We start from the raw sequence: 14,534 nt of genomic DNA on the forward strand, positions 1-14,534 counted from the left end.
CACGTCAAAGTGCAAGTAGATAAATAGGTACCTCTCCGACGGGAAGGAACATGGTGTTCCCGTGCGCTGCTCTGGTTCGCCAGAAGCGGCTTAGTCATGCTGGCCACATGACCCAGAAACTGTACGCCGGCTCCCTCGTCCAATAAAGCGAGATGAGCGCAGCAACCCCAGAGTCGCCCGCGACTGAACCTAACGGTCAGGGGTCCCTTTACCTTTATATATACTGTGTATTTTTTGGTATTATCACCTGCTTCTTTGAGATTCATTTGATTGAAAGGCAGGGAATGAGCCTTCAAATTAAAGAAACAAGCAAGCTATCCCAATTCCACACAGAAACAGGGCGAGCAGAAGAGTCTTGGGAGGTTATTAGCTCAGCTGCTCTCATTCTACACCTGAACCCCACAACTTGCGGAGGGGCAATGTGCCGAGTCCTTCACAACCCTATTTCTGTAACCTTGCACCAGGTTTTCAGTATCGAGCAGAAAGCGAAAACAGGGGTCTCATCAAGCCCTAGTGTTTCGACATTGCGAAAAAGAATAAATGCATCACACACAAAACAGAAGGCACCAATTTCCATAATATTTGCATGTGTTGATTTGCATATTGACAGCCCCTCTTCCCTGTCTTCTTATGGTTCTGATCTTTAAACTGGTCTTACCACTAGGCAGTCCTTCAAAATGAAGGACTCTTCTCATGACCACCCATTTTAGTTGTGGTAAACCATGTCTGATCTGGACACTGCTGCCTCTACAACTATGTGAAATCCTTTTTTTTTTTTTTAAGACGCTACTGTAGTTCTGCTAGATGACTCAGAAGTAGGCTCAGAGAAGTCAATCTGCCAACGGCATCTGAGTCTTCTTGACTATGTTCTCTATAGTCATCACAGCCATCATAAATGTACCCTGCACCGCCAAAAAGTTGCAAATCAAGAGTTCCAAGCCATCTTCAAAATTATTCTTTCTTGCAGAGATGCATGCCAAGAATTGTTTTTTTAAAAAAAAAATGGTGTTTTTCAGCACATCTTGTTCAGAAGCTTCTCCAGCTATTTATATACAGTAATGAGAATTTTTCTCCTCCCCTGTGACCTACACATACATACATTGCCATTACTATTGAGCGCTCAATAGCTGTCAAACACATAGGACCTCTGCTTGATCCCTTGCAACCTTGCAGATTGTTTTCAATATTGAAACTGTGGCAATCCTTGTGTATTTATTTATGCAAATGTATTTTTTAAAATAAACATGGATGCTACCTTAACACATTGGCGGCAAATAGAGAATACTTTGGAAGGCCCAAAGTATCATAAAACACACATCAAATTGGCATAGCAAATTTAGGGATAGCAAAATAGAAGCGACAACAACTGCATTAAAGCAATTAACATGCACGTTGTTGTTGTTGTTTGCTAAGTAAATAGTAACCATGGGGTTTAACTCCATACCGCTATCCTGAGAAAAGTTACCTCTCCCAACATCTTTTTGCATTTCAAGGGAAGCAACTATCGGATTTAAGTAGGTGGTTTTGGTGAGGAAAATTGCTGTTTACATAACAAAGAAATTGTGTGTACTAATTGCACTCACATAATTGATGTCATATCTAGCTTGGCCCTTACAGAGCACTTTAGAATGCTCAAAGTATTTCACATTCATGATCTCAGCAATATCTCCAATCAGCATCATTATCTCCGTACTGGAAGTATAAAGCTGAAGCCGTAAGATCTTAGCTTGCCAGATGATGTCTACTCAAAGGAGGAGAATTTGAACCAACTAATTACTGGTTTACCACTCAGTCTTACCTGCTGCCAGTACTCTGATGATGATGATACCTTGCCAGTAATTTAGCTGAAGGGTTCATTTTAGATTTCTTTGCACCTACTGCAAACCTGATTCATGTCTTACAACTTTGCCCCTCCAGACGTAACATGTATTTAACTCCTACAGTCTTTCTACTTATTCTTCACAAAAACCACTCAGATCACACCTGCCTTGAGGTGAGCATCATTTGCACTTTCAAGTGTTGCCTACCAAATATTGGAGGCCACCAAGATTCACCTAGCAAATGGCCAGGATCACAATGCCATGGAAGGGAAGGAGTTTGGAGTTTGGATTTGATATCCCACTTTATCACTACCCGAAGGAGTCTCAAAGCAGCTAACATTCTCCTTTCCCTTCCTCCCCCACAACAAACACTCTGTGAGGTGAGTGGGGCTGAGAGACTTCAGAGAAGTGTGACTAGCCCAAGGTCACCCAGCAGCTGCATGTGGAGGAGCAGGGAATCGAACCCGGTTCACCAGATTACGAGTCTACCGCTCTTAACCACTACACCACACTGGCTCTCAGGGACAGCCATAAACCAACATACTCAAGTACACCTCAGTTTTAAAAACAAAGGACAAGACTACTGGATCAGGCCAATGGCCCATCTAGTCCACCATCATGTTCTCACAGTGGCAAACCAGATGTCTGCAGGAAAAAGTCCCAAGAAGAAGCATAAACAAGGGACCATAGGCTCAGTGAATACTGAGAAGGCAGAAGGCCATTCACTCAATCCCTGGCATTTTTAAAAAGGCTCAGGTAGCGGGAAATACCTCTCTGAAGATCCTGGAGAGCTCATACCAGCAAAAGGAGAAAATGCTTAGCTAAATGGACAAAGAAACTGATCCGGTAAAAGACAGCTTGTGTCCCTAGAATGATATGAATCAGGGAGGGGAGGCAAGACAAAGCAGGTTACACAAACACAACAGATTCAACTCAAAAGCAACCATTGTGATGTTTGGTTTTCGGGAAAGGTGGTGGTGAATTAAATCTGGAAAATGATGCCCTTTCTCCAAGAACGATGGAGGAAATGTCCTCTCCAAAATAACTATAAAACTATAAAACAAAACAAAAAACCCACTAATATAACTTGCACAGTTTCTTTTCATCCTGATCTGCCTTCCTTTATACCACCTTCACATCCTCTGTATGAGTACTTCAAAATAAAACAAGAACATGAAAACAGCCTATCCTGGAACAAAGCAATGGTTTATCTTGTCCAGTTTTGTCTGTCTAGGAATAGTCAACCACCTGCCTCTGCAAACCTCAAAGCACACCAAGACAGCCTGCCATTCATCATAGTTTGCATCCAGAAATTGATCCAAATTCTCCTACTGCTGGATACTGAGGGCTCATTTAAGCTATCATGTCCGACCCTCCATTAGTATGTCTGATATCATATACCCTAACAGCAAACCCATTATCCAAGTGCCTGTGTTTATATAGCCAAAATGGTGCCATGCATGCAGAAGAGGGGAGGTATTATCAGGCCTCAAGAAACCCCAAGATTCCAGAAGTTTTTTTAAAAAAAAGGTTTCCAAAAAGACCATTAAAGAATGGGGGAGAAAAACAATTCAAGAGAGACTATGCATGCTCAGTGGGCATGCAATATTGACTGGCTTGTGGTGGGAAAAGAGAAAATTGGAGGAGAAGAAATGGAATGGCATCTATAACAATATCCTAGAAGGGAGCATGGCTGGATGGCTGGAGGAGAGGAAATGGAATGGCATCTATAACAATATCCTAGAAGGGAGCATGGCTAGATGGCTGGCACACTGAGCAGGAGCACTCGACACTGATACACTGTGTTGCTGGTATTCCCTGTTCTTTGATAAAAGCCATCTTAGCTAGAGACCATCATGACACCTATGGTTTGTTCCAACTATGGTTTGGCATTCCCTAAGTGAACATCACATAAATTCTCCTTCCACTGCCTTCATACCTTCCCAACTCTTCCTCTGTCATAACAATAGACTGGTTATATCAGAACCAGGAAACTATGGTCCACACTTGTCTTCCAAACCATGAATTCTGGCTGGAAGGCAAGCACAAACCATCCTTTGCCAGTTCTGGTGTAATGTCAAACTGTGGTTTGCCATGAAAGGAAGTTAAATGGAATGCACAAGGGGAGGGTGCAGAAGTCCAGGGTTCGTTCACATAACAAAAAAACCATGCATGCTTGTGTAGCAATATTTTTCTTTTGTTCTGGCATGAAGCTACTGCCAATCAGTTCCACGGTTCTATAATTATGAGCTCTGCAATTATGAGACAGAAAAGAGAAGCACCTTTCGTGGTATTTTTGCACTTCTGTCATGTCTGCCCTCTGTTGTCTCTTTTTTGTTCTCTAAAATAGGAAGTCCCAGTTCTTTCACCTTTCCTTGTCGAGAAGGTTCTGCAGCCCCTTATCATTTCAGTCTTATAATGAAATTACAGGAAAGGTCCTAGATGATAAGCTGAAAATAACATAGTGGTCATATTGGAGGCATTTTTAAAAGGTGCCTTTGAAAGGATGGTTTCAATAGATTCCTCCTAGTGGGTAGCATTCATTTCACTGGAGCACATCACATCTTGTGAGACTCCAACACACTAGAAGGCGTTCAAAGGCATCTCTCTCATAGCTGTGTTCGGAAATGATACAAGCCAGCTTGCGATCAAATCCCAAAAGTTAGCCCTAAATCACAAAGAAAAGATCCACAATACATAGCTATTAAAATTAGTTTTAATTCTCCTAGCTAAATAAAGATGGGCCACTGACAAAGCAGATAATTGTGTAAGAGAGCACAGATTAACAGAATACTTGCCATTAACGCAATGCTACCATACTGCAGGACAGTACAGAAGTACATTAAAGATCCTTAAAGTGCAGCGAGTCCATTAAAATACAGTCTATATTTTTGGTAGCTGTCACAGGCATTTGCTTATCTTGGTAGTTGCTCTTAGCAAAATGTGGCACAGACGCGAAACTTTATTATATACTATTCACCACTTGGTTCACCATTTTATGTATCTGTTGACTGAAAAGCGCAGTGTTGAGAACGGATAAATGAAATACCATTGTTCTCCTTGATGGGATCTACTACTGCAGGAGTAGAGAACCTGCAGCCCTCTAGATGAGAAGGCACATTGGGGAATCAACATCCGTTTGTGCAACTTGCAGTAGAATATAAGGGATTTCCCCATTTCCCATGGTCTAGCAATGACAACAACTAAAAAGCTCTTTCCCCGCTACATTAGATTGCTGAAAAAGAATGCCTTGGTTCTGGTTCAAACATTCCTAGGCTCAGAGACATCTTGTCCTTAAATTCCTATCACCTGTCTGCCCACCTGAACCGCTGTCCTGCACCTGGGCTCCCTTCATTCATTCATTCATTCATTCATTCATTCATTCGAGAGCATTTCTATACCACTTAATATTTAAAATCGCGAACCGGTATACAAATGGATGGGCATAAAGGCAGTAAAAGAATATAATAAAACCAGAAATTTGGTGATAATGTTCTGGGTCAGAGGAAGCCTGGACAGAAAGATACTTCTTTACAAGATGCCTGAATCAACTGATGAATGATGCTTCAGAGAAGGGCATTTCCGGAGTGCAGAGGTGATAAACACCCACTTTGGGGGGTCACTACATATTATGAAGGGTGCATTGGCATGAGTTACGTTTCCCCAGATCATCTTAATCAGGGTTTCCCCAACTTGGGTCTCCATTTTTTTTGGACTACAATTCCCATCATCCCTGGCTAGCAGGGGCAGTGGTCAGGGATGATGGGATTTCTAGTCCAAAAACAATTGGAGACCCAAGTTGGGGAAGCCCTGAATGATCTCACAGGTCCAGGTGTTGGTGGTCCATAGGTAACCTGTCTCTGAGTTGCAATGGGGTTGATAGGTTAGTACAGTGGTGCCTCGCAAGACGAAATTAATCCGTTCCGTGAGGCTCTTCGTATAGCGGATTTTTTGTCTTGCGAAGCGGATTAGCGCTACAGCTGTCAAGCGGCTTCCAGCGATCAGCTGTTAAGCGGCTTATCAGCGGAACAGCTGATAAGCGGCTTAGCGGCTTAAGAAAAGGGCGGAAAAAGCGGAAAAAACCCGCGGGGGGATGCAAGATTTTTTTCGTCTTGCGAAGCAACCCCATAGGGGAATTCGTTTTGCGAAGCGCCTCCAAAACGGAAAACCCTTTCGTCTAGCGGGTTTTTCGTCTTGCGAGGCGTTCGTCTTACGGGGCACCACTGTAATGAGACATTGAGCCAAGTCTGGTAGCTAATAGGCAGCCAGTACAGTTCCCTCAGCACAGGTGAAACCTGTGTGTCGCCAGGTGCTGTACTCAACTACCTAGTAGCAGCATTATGTTAGTAGGTTTAAGGGTTCTAAGGGTTTTAAAGAGATTCCACAAGTCTGACCTGAATATATTCCCATTTCTGCCCCAGATACTTTTAGGCTCCTAGTTCCCATCACCCCCAGCCAGGAATAATGGGAGTTGTAGTCCATCAACATACAGCAGACCACAGGTTTCCCCAACCCTACAGTTACAGAATTATTTTATATTTCCATGGCACCATCAGTATGTGTGGCAGTGATACCCTTGCCTTTCAGGTACTTACGATCTATAACCCAACATGGCAGTGGCAGCAGATGAAGGAGAGATATGTAAAGCAAGAGTTCACAGTGGAAGAATCTGTGTTCAGAAGTTTCGGAGAAGGATCAGGACTAAGGGTAAAAGCCTTCTCAGAGGAAAATGGGTTTTATTAAGAGATTTGAAGTGAGGTGGTATAGTCCACGCCAGGGGTAGCTAACCTCTGTCCCTCCCAAAGAGACAGTTGTTCTGCTCATCTCAACAGATTGTTATTCCAAGCCTTAAAAGGCACCTGAGCCCGTTACAAGCTTCACTCATCACTAGTGTTCTTTGCAAATAATTACAGTGGTGCCTCGCAAGACGAAATTAATTCGTTCTGCGAGTTGTTTCGTCTTGCGATTTTTTCATCTTGCGAAGCACGGATTCCCTGTGTATCAACGGTTTTAGGAAAAAGGAAACAAACTCCCAAGACGTTTTCGTCTTGCGAAGCAAGCCCATAGGGAAAATCGTCTTGCAAAGCAACTCAAAAAACGAAAAACTCTTTCATCTTGCGAGTTTTTCGTCTTACGAGGCATTCGTCTTGCGAGGTTCCACTGTACTTTGTGGCTATAATCAGTGCCAGGTTTATGTGTAAGCTAAACAAGCTATAGCATAGGGCCCCAGTCTTTTGAGGACCCCAAAAAATTTAAAGGAAAAAAACCTCCGGAACGAATTAGGTACTTAACCTGAGGTACCACTGTAAAGCAAAACAGATTAATCTGTTCCAGACTTTTAAAAACAACCCCTAAAACATTGTACTTCACTATTAATATACTTCTTAATTGTATTTCAGTTCAACAATTACTTTGATAAAATACATCTTTTGTTATGTGCAAATGGCTTTAGATACCTATTAGGTCCATAAATTACCATATAGCATATATTCAACACCAAAAAACCCAGTGATAATAATTTGTTGTTGACAAAGGACAGCTGAACATATAAAGGGCCCCATTACCTTCAGTAGCTTAGGGCCTCATCAAACCTAAATCCGGCCCTGGCTATAATTGAGCAGATTGAACAAAGATGTGCTCTACCAAGCTTACATTCCCAGCATGTTTGCACCCTCTCTCGATGACGTCTACACTGGCTTGTGCCCACAGAATGGGAGATGGCAGGATCCCCAAGGACGTTCTCTACAGGGAGCTGGCTTCAGGCACCAGGCCCATTTGGCAGACCAACTCTGCTATACAAAGATATCTACACCGTGGCACAAAGGATGGCAACATCAACCCCACTGTGTGAGAATCCCTTGCAGGGCCTTGAGACGCTCAGGTTGTGCATCCATAGCAGTGAGCAGAGGAGGAATGAAAGAAGAAACACCATGGTGCATCTGCAGCAGCACAAGCAGCCGTCTACATCTGCCCCAGCTGCAACAAAACATGCCTCTCCTGCATCGGTCTCTACAGCCACAGCAGGCGCTGTAACTCTCCGACGGTTTGATCTCACCCCTAAAGAGGCACTCCTCCACTGTTTTCTGAAACAGATGGATGCTAATGACTCATCTCCCATGAGTCAGTATGTTTGGACTATATCTCCCATCATCCTCGTCCATTGTCCATGCTGGCTGGCACTGATGGGAGTTGAGTCCAGCAACACTGGAAGGTTTGCAGGTTCCCAGCCTGCTCAAATACAGTGGTGCCTTGGGTTACATATGCTTCAGGTTACATACACTTCAGGTTACAGACTCCGCTAACCCAGAAATAGCGCTTCAGGTTAAGAACTTTACTTCAGGATGAGAACAGAAATCGTGCTCCAGCGGCGCGGCGGCAGCGGGAGGCCCCATTAGCTAAAGTGGTGCTTCAGGTTAAGAACAGTTTCAGGTTAAGAACGGACCTCCAGAACAAATTAAGTACTTAACCCAAGGTACCACTGTACAGGGTTCTGAAGTGCTTTATTCAGTGTCCATCACAACTCTGAACAGTGTTCTTATGGACTTGCCTTACGCTGAGCCCGGCAACTGAGCCCTCTACCCAAGATTGTCTGCTCTGATCAGGCCAGATTCTCTGTTGCACCACTTGCTTCCTCTTGGCAAAGAAAGGCACTCCTAGGAGCCACACTCAGCCACAAGATAATCTCTGGTGCCGGAGGATTTCAATACGTTCTGTGCCTGTATTGGCTGACACAGCAACACAACACAATGAGCCATCTGTACTGTAGGGGCTACTGACCTACCTTAAAAGGATTACAAAGGTGGATACTACTAGCCCAGAGATGGAAGGAAGAGACAACTCCAACCAGAGGAGAATGGCAAACCAAGTTGGTGGACTATGCCGAAATGGCAAAATTAACTGGGAAGCTCAGAAATCAAGAAGAAAAGAACTTTAAAAAAGAATGGGAAAGGTTTGTAATTTATATACGAGACCACTGTAAGCAGGTTGAAACATTGGCAGGATTTTAACCACACCAATGGAATGTACGGATAATTTAGAAAGACAAAAATTGGAAAAGTATAGATATGCAGTTGAAAATATTATTAATATGGCCCATAGAAGTCAGGAGATTAAAAATAATCTTGATATTTGGATTCTGAATTGGTTTTTGTTGTATGTTTATATTTTTGAAAATAAAACAAAAATTGATTCACAAAAAAAGGATCACAAAGGTCATATATGCAATGTACCCCAAAATCAACTGATAGAGAGCGGTTCAAGGAACAGTGGCTCTGGACTATTTTTTGAGCCACAGCCTACTTTGGGAATCTTATAAAACCTAAGGACCTGCCCCCTCCCCACATAAAAATGCACATAAACACATCCATGCTAAATGTTGCATACAATTTAATTTCTCGCATTAGAATAATACTTTATGTTTTCTTGGGTTCATGGACCCCAGGAGCCTATGCATGGACTTCCATCCACGGACAACAGGTTAAGAACCCCTGATCTGAAATGCTACAAAAAATGCAAAGCAGAAGCGATTGCTTGGTTCTGCGAATATCCTTCTTCTGCAAAACTAAATGGCAGCCTTGGCTTAAGACCCATCTAAATTTACAAGAGCGGAGTAAAAAAAAATAGGATTCAGCATATTACTAAGATCAGCTCCCCACCTCTGTGCCATTTGTTCCTGCTCAATTTTTGGGAAGAGGCTGCAAAAGCAGCCTTGGATATTCCAGGCTACAGAAGTCTTGTGCTCGAGGGCTTTTTGCTTGGCTTTCTTGGCTACTGTTAAGCACTGTTTCCTCATTACAGCGGTTTATATACCTCTAAAAGAATATTTCCTCCCAAAAGCCTCCCTCTCTCTACAAATGGTGCTAAAGTAAGCAAAAAAAAGAAGAAGTCTTTGCAGCAAAGGCGGCCTTGTTTCTGATTAGTATGAAACCCTAGCCACTTTGCCAGGCTTTTTTAAGTGAACATGCCTGCAAGAATGCTGAATATGGGGAGAAGAGAGGAACTTGATGGCAATTACTGTTAAGAAGATGCCAAGAGGATGCAAAAAGAAGGTTTGCGCTGCTGTAAAGTTGCTAAAGCTAAGCAGGCCACAGCCTGGACAGTACCTGGATAAGAGGCTGCCTGGGAACCCATTTGCAAATGCTTATTCTTCTGGGTTATTGAAGGAGCTTAACCTTCCTTCCTGCCCATTGCCCCACCCTGCACAGTAACTCAAGAAATCAGAACACACACAAAGCTACCGAAACATCCATTCCAAGCCTTCTATTAATTTTGTAATGCTACAAGTACGTTCAGTGTTTTAAATTTTAATTTCCATTTCCATTTCCCCAAGCAGTTAACAAAAGTTTTAGAAATAAGAGAGAGTATTTAGATGGATTACAGTTTTCCCCAAAAATAACCAACACAGGCAGGGCAGGGTGCTAAAACCCTGATTTAGGCACTGTGGTCATCTCAGAAGAGTGGTTATTTGTTCTTTCTACCTGATCGTTGAATAACAGTGCAATCTTGTGCTGTTTACTCAGAAGTAAGTCCCGCTGTGCTCAAATGGAGCTTAGTGCTCAATATGTTAAGCTTCAATAAAACTGTTTTGAAAAATGGAGCTTATCCCCTTATAAGTATATTTCAAATTGCAAGCTTAGGCTACAAGTATATGAACACTTGCCTGAGACTAAACCACACTGGAACGCAGCAGGGCACACTTGTATAAATGCACAGAGTTATACTGTACTTCCATTTAACATGGATACGATGGCTCTGCACTTATATATGTCAGGAGCCGCCTTCTATAGATCCCAGATATTGGTCCATCTACCTCAGTGAGGCCTTCTCAGAAGTGGCACCCTCCCTGTGGAATGCTCTCCCATCAGATGTCAAGGAGATTAAGAACCACATAACTTTTCAAAGACTTCTGAAGGCAGCCCTGTATTGGGAAGCTTTTAATGTTTGATGTTTTATTATGTTTTTATATGTGCAGGAAGCTGCCCAGGGTGGCGAGGGCAGCCCAGCCAGATGGGTGGGGTATAAATAATAAAATTGTTGTTGTTGTTGTTCCCGAGCTTTTTTGGACCGCTACTCCCTTGGTTCCATAAACTCATCTCCAGTGCCCCCTACCCTATAAAAAGCATTAATGTACATTTCCGAGCACAATTCAAAGTGTCAGTGCTGAACTTTAAAGCCCTAAACTTGGTCCAGTATATCTGAAGGAGCGTCTCCACCCCCATCGTTCTACCCAGCCACTGAGGTCCAGCGCCAAGGGCCTTCTGGCGGTTCCTCACTGCGAGAAGCCAAGTTACAGGGAACCAGGCAGAGGGCCTTCTTGGTAGTGGCACCCGTTCTGTGGAACGCCCTCCCACCAGATGTCAAAGAGAACAACAGCTACCAGACTGGTCCAAAGTCAGGCAGCAAATGGAGACTTGGACAGCAACAATCTCCTTGGCCGAGCCCTGACACACTGCCCAAGATGCTACATCAGCCTGTTTCCATCTGTGCTCTTCCATTTTTGTCTCTCTTTTCTATGCAGGAGATTCAACCGACTGATGCCCTCTGAGTCCCATAGCACCCCCAGAATTCTCTGAAGGGGATAAGGATCTTTCAGCAAATAGCAAACAAAAACATTACCCCCCAAACCCCACATATAAGGCCCTTCAATGTTCCCCAATGAGAGCTCAGTGTGTCCTCAGATTTTCCCCATTCTGTCTGCAAGAATAAGAGTGTGAGTTTGCAGTGTCTTTAGCAACATTTTTTTTCCTCGGTGATTGACCTCTGTGCTAGGAAGCCATTAAATAATGGCTACAGATATGCCAGCAAAACACACACACTCATCCCTTCTGGGAGCCGCTCATAAACAGCCTCTCCCAGCAAGGAGGCACGTAGACACACACACATCTCTCAAACAACAAGAGGACCGGGTTTTGCTTTTTTTCCCCCTCTAATAGTCAGCATGCAAGCGGAGACGGCCAAAGGCAGCAAACGTTTCTACCTTGAACGCTCATCGTCCTTTCCCAAATTATTCCGGCATTGCCAAACCCCTCTCCCACAAGCCACAACAACAACAATAATACAGGGCATTTGCAAAACAATATATGCTCAGAAGCAGCAAGGCAGAAGTCCATCTAGGAGAGAGGGGGGGAGGGGGCAGGTTCCTGATTTAATAGCTCAGATCACACCACTTCTGCCATTTGTTTAATAATAATGTGGGGGGAGGGGGAGCCAGGAAATGAGCCAGTATAATTCAGGCTTGTCAGATGCTCTATTGGCATATCTTACCCTAAGGGGGCAGAGCCCCTGTTTCACATCATTGGTTCTCCCTAGCATTCCTTTGTTTTGAATTTTGGACCCAGCAGCCTTATGGATGCTACATTGGGGATGGGGGACGGGCGGAGAGAGGAATTAAACACCAGGGAAGCTGCCAAATTCAAGCACATTGCCAGTAACCGTTTTTTCCTCCCAATGGCCCTTTCCCAAAGATCCTTTGCTTTTCTGCCCTCATGTTGTTCGAACCGAGCCTGTTTGCATGTGGCAGAGCTCAACACACAATCACTGCCTATCTCCGTTCCCAGGGCAGTCTCCTCAACACACCCCCATCTTTACTGGCCTTGCATGAGGCGAGCAGCACCCAGAAGCAGCCAATACAGTCAAAACAGCGAAAATATCCGCCAACATAACGCAGCTCTATCTCACCCCGTTTCCCTCTGGTCACCTTCATTTGCCTCCCCCTTTAAAAATTGGTAAAAAGGAGAGAGACCTGGCTCTGCATATTACAGGTTTGATCTGCCTTTCGCAAGACTCCAGGAAAAAGTCGCCGGCTGAGCGGATGCAAAAACTGCATTGAAGAAACTGTGAGGGCTATGCAGCAAAAGGCGCCCATGTAAACAAGCCTATAGTCAGTGGAGGCTGAGGACACGCACACACAAAAGCAGAAACACACCAAAAAAAACCGACCCCCCCCCCAGAAAGATGGATCTGCATGTTTTTGACCTCCAAAAGACATGCAAACTATACACATCTTTTAATAGGGCCCGCATTGCAGAAGGTGGAGGGGAAAACGGTACCCAAAGATTCCATCCTATTGTAATAGCCGGGGCTGTCAGAAGCTATTTCCGTAAAGCTCCATTGATTTCACTGCAGTCTTTGCAAGAATTTGTAGGGTGTCCCCTTCGCAACACAGAGCCAAGCTACTTTAAATGGTACCGTCTGTAAACACGCACCATCTTCCCCACTTCGTGCGAATGGGGGGGGGGTGTTATGCAAGACAGTGGTGTTTCGCTTAAGAAATGACTTCCTGGGGGGGTCACTCCTCTCTCTCCCTTAAGGGGGGGGAAGAAGCTTGGAATTTTCCACTCCCACCTTCGTCCCTCCACCATCACCCCACATACGTATCCCATCAACATAGTTTCCAAGAGACATCTACTTCTCATTCCTTTCCACATCCATCTGTGACGGGGGATGGCGGTGAGAGCTTTGGGAATTAGGGAGGGGTGCCTTTTGGAAGAAGCGTTAAATAAAACCCCACGCATAAGCTCTGTGACATACACACACACACACCAGCCCCCATGCAACTGGATCTAATGTATGGGCATGGAGTCTTTCAACAGGAATACAAGCCACCGCTATTTTGCAGATGGCAATGTTTACATCCCCCCCCCCAGCTTGCTAAAAAGAGCCTCCCCGCCTGTTTTGCGCCTTACCCATCACCTCAACCCTGCCAATACTAACCCAAACACAAGGCGAAAGATGCTGCTCCAGCGCCGCCGCTCCTGCCTCCTTCCCTCGGTGAGCAGTTTACTTCATGAACCTGCCTCTGCCTCCCTTTCCCTCCCCCCTCCCTCTCCCCTCCCCCCCATACACTTCTCCCCCTCCCCTTTATTATTTTTAAACAGCGAATCAATATTCATCACCCCACCTCCTCACAAAGACAGGTCGGCGTGTTGTTTGTTGTGTGTGTGTGTGTTTTAAGCCCACCCCAACGCGCGGACCTCCCCCCCCCCCCAGCTTCACACAGCATCCCCAGAAGCCCGGCGCCCATCACTTACCGTTCCGTGCTGCGGACTAGCCTCTTGATCGCAGCAACCTCTTCCCCCTAGCGCCGCGCGACCTTAGGTGGTCATTGGAAACCACATTCCCAAAGCGCAGGAGAAGATCGGTGGGTGGGTAGGTAGGTGGTGGGGTAGCCAAACGAGGAAGGAGGGTGGGTGGTGATGGTGGTCGGAGGGAGGGAGATCTGGAGAGGTTGATGGGCAGGTGGCAGCCAGGAGACCTGGACCAAGGTGGGAGTTGCGTGGGAGAGGGTGGGGGGCGCACGAAACAATCGGAATGCCCGGGATCAAAGCGTCGGAGGCGCACAAAGCGAGGAGAAGCCGGGAGGGACGCGCGGGGAGGAAAGGAGGAGGAAGAAACGAGAGGGACGGCGCCTTGCTGAATCACCCTCTTTTACTGTCTGGAGACCATTGTGCATCGTGATGCTGGCTGTACCATTGTGGAACCTACCAGAGGAGACAGGCGGAGGGCTTGGGGAATGGGGCTGCCATGGCAACGGGAAAGGAGCGCTCGTGACGTCAAAGCGCAGTGAGGTCTCGGGAGGAGGGGTGGGGGGCGAGGGGTGGGGAGGAGAGAGAGGGAGTCTAATCTGCAGCTCTAGCTATTGTATCTCCTGGTGAAATCAGGAGGGAGGGAGAGAGAAAAGCAGGCAGAGCAGCCTGGAAAAAAGCAAAGCTGAAT

At 45.2% G+C, this 14,534-nt stretch overlaps 1 protein-coding gene across 6 annotated transcripts in view; it reads right to left on the bottom strand.

Moving 5' to 3' along the window:
* Window positions 1-14,326, bottom strand: part of MAPK10 (mitogen-activated protein kinase 10) — a 236,881-nt gene extending 222,555 nt beyond the window's left edge. For 3 of the 6 annotated variants that reach the window (XM_081925125.1, XM_081925121.1, XM_081925128.1), the window contains exon 1: window positions 13,533-13,631. The gene's annotated coding sequence lies outside the window, so the exon portion shown is untranslated. Of the gene's footprint in view, window positions 1-13,532; window positions 13,632-13,849 lie in introns of those variants that run through there. The other 3 variants (XM_081925123.1, XM_081925122.1, XM_081925124.1) reach the window with 2 other exon arrangements.
* Window positions 14,327-14,534: the final 208 nt, after the last annotated feature.

This window comes from Podarcis melisellensis (genome assembly GCF_964234715.1).
Source record: "Podarcis melisellensis genome assembly, chromosome: 9".
NCBI lineage: Eukaryota > Metazoa > Chordata > Lepidosauria > Squamata > Lacertidae > Podarcis > Podarcis melisellensis.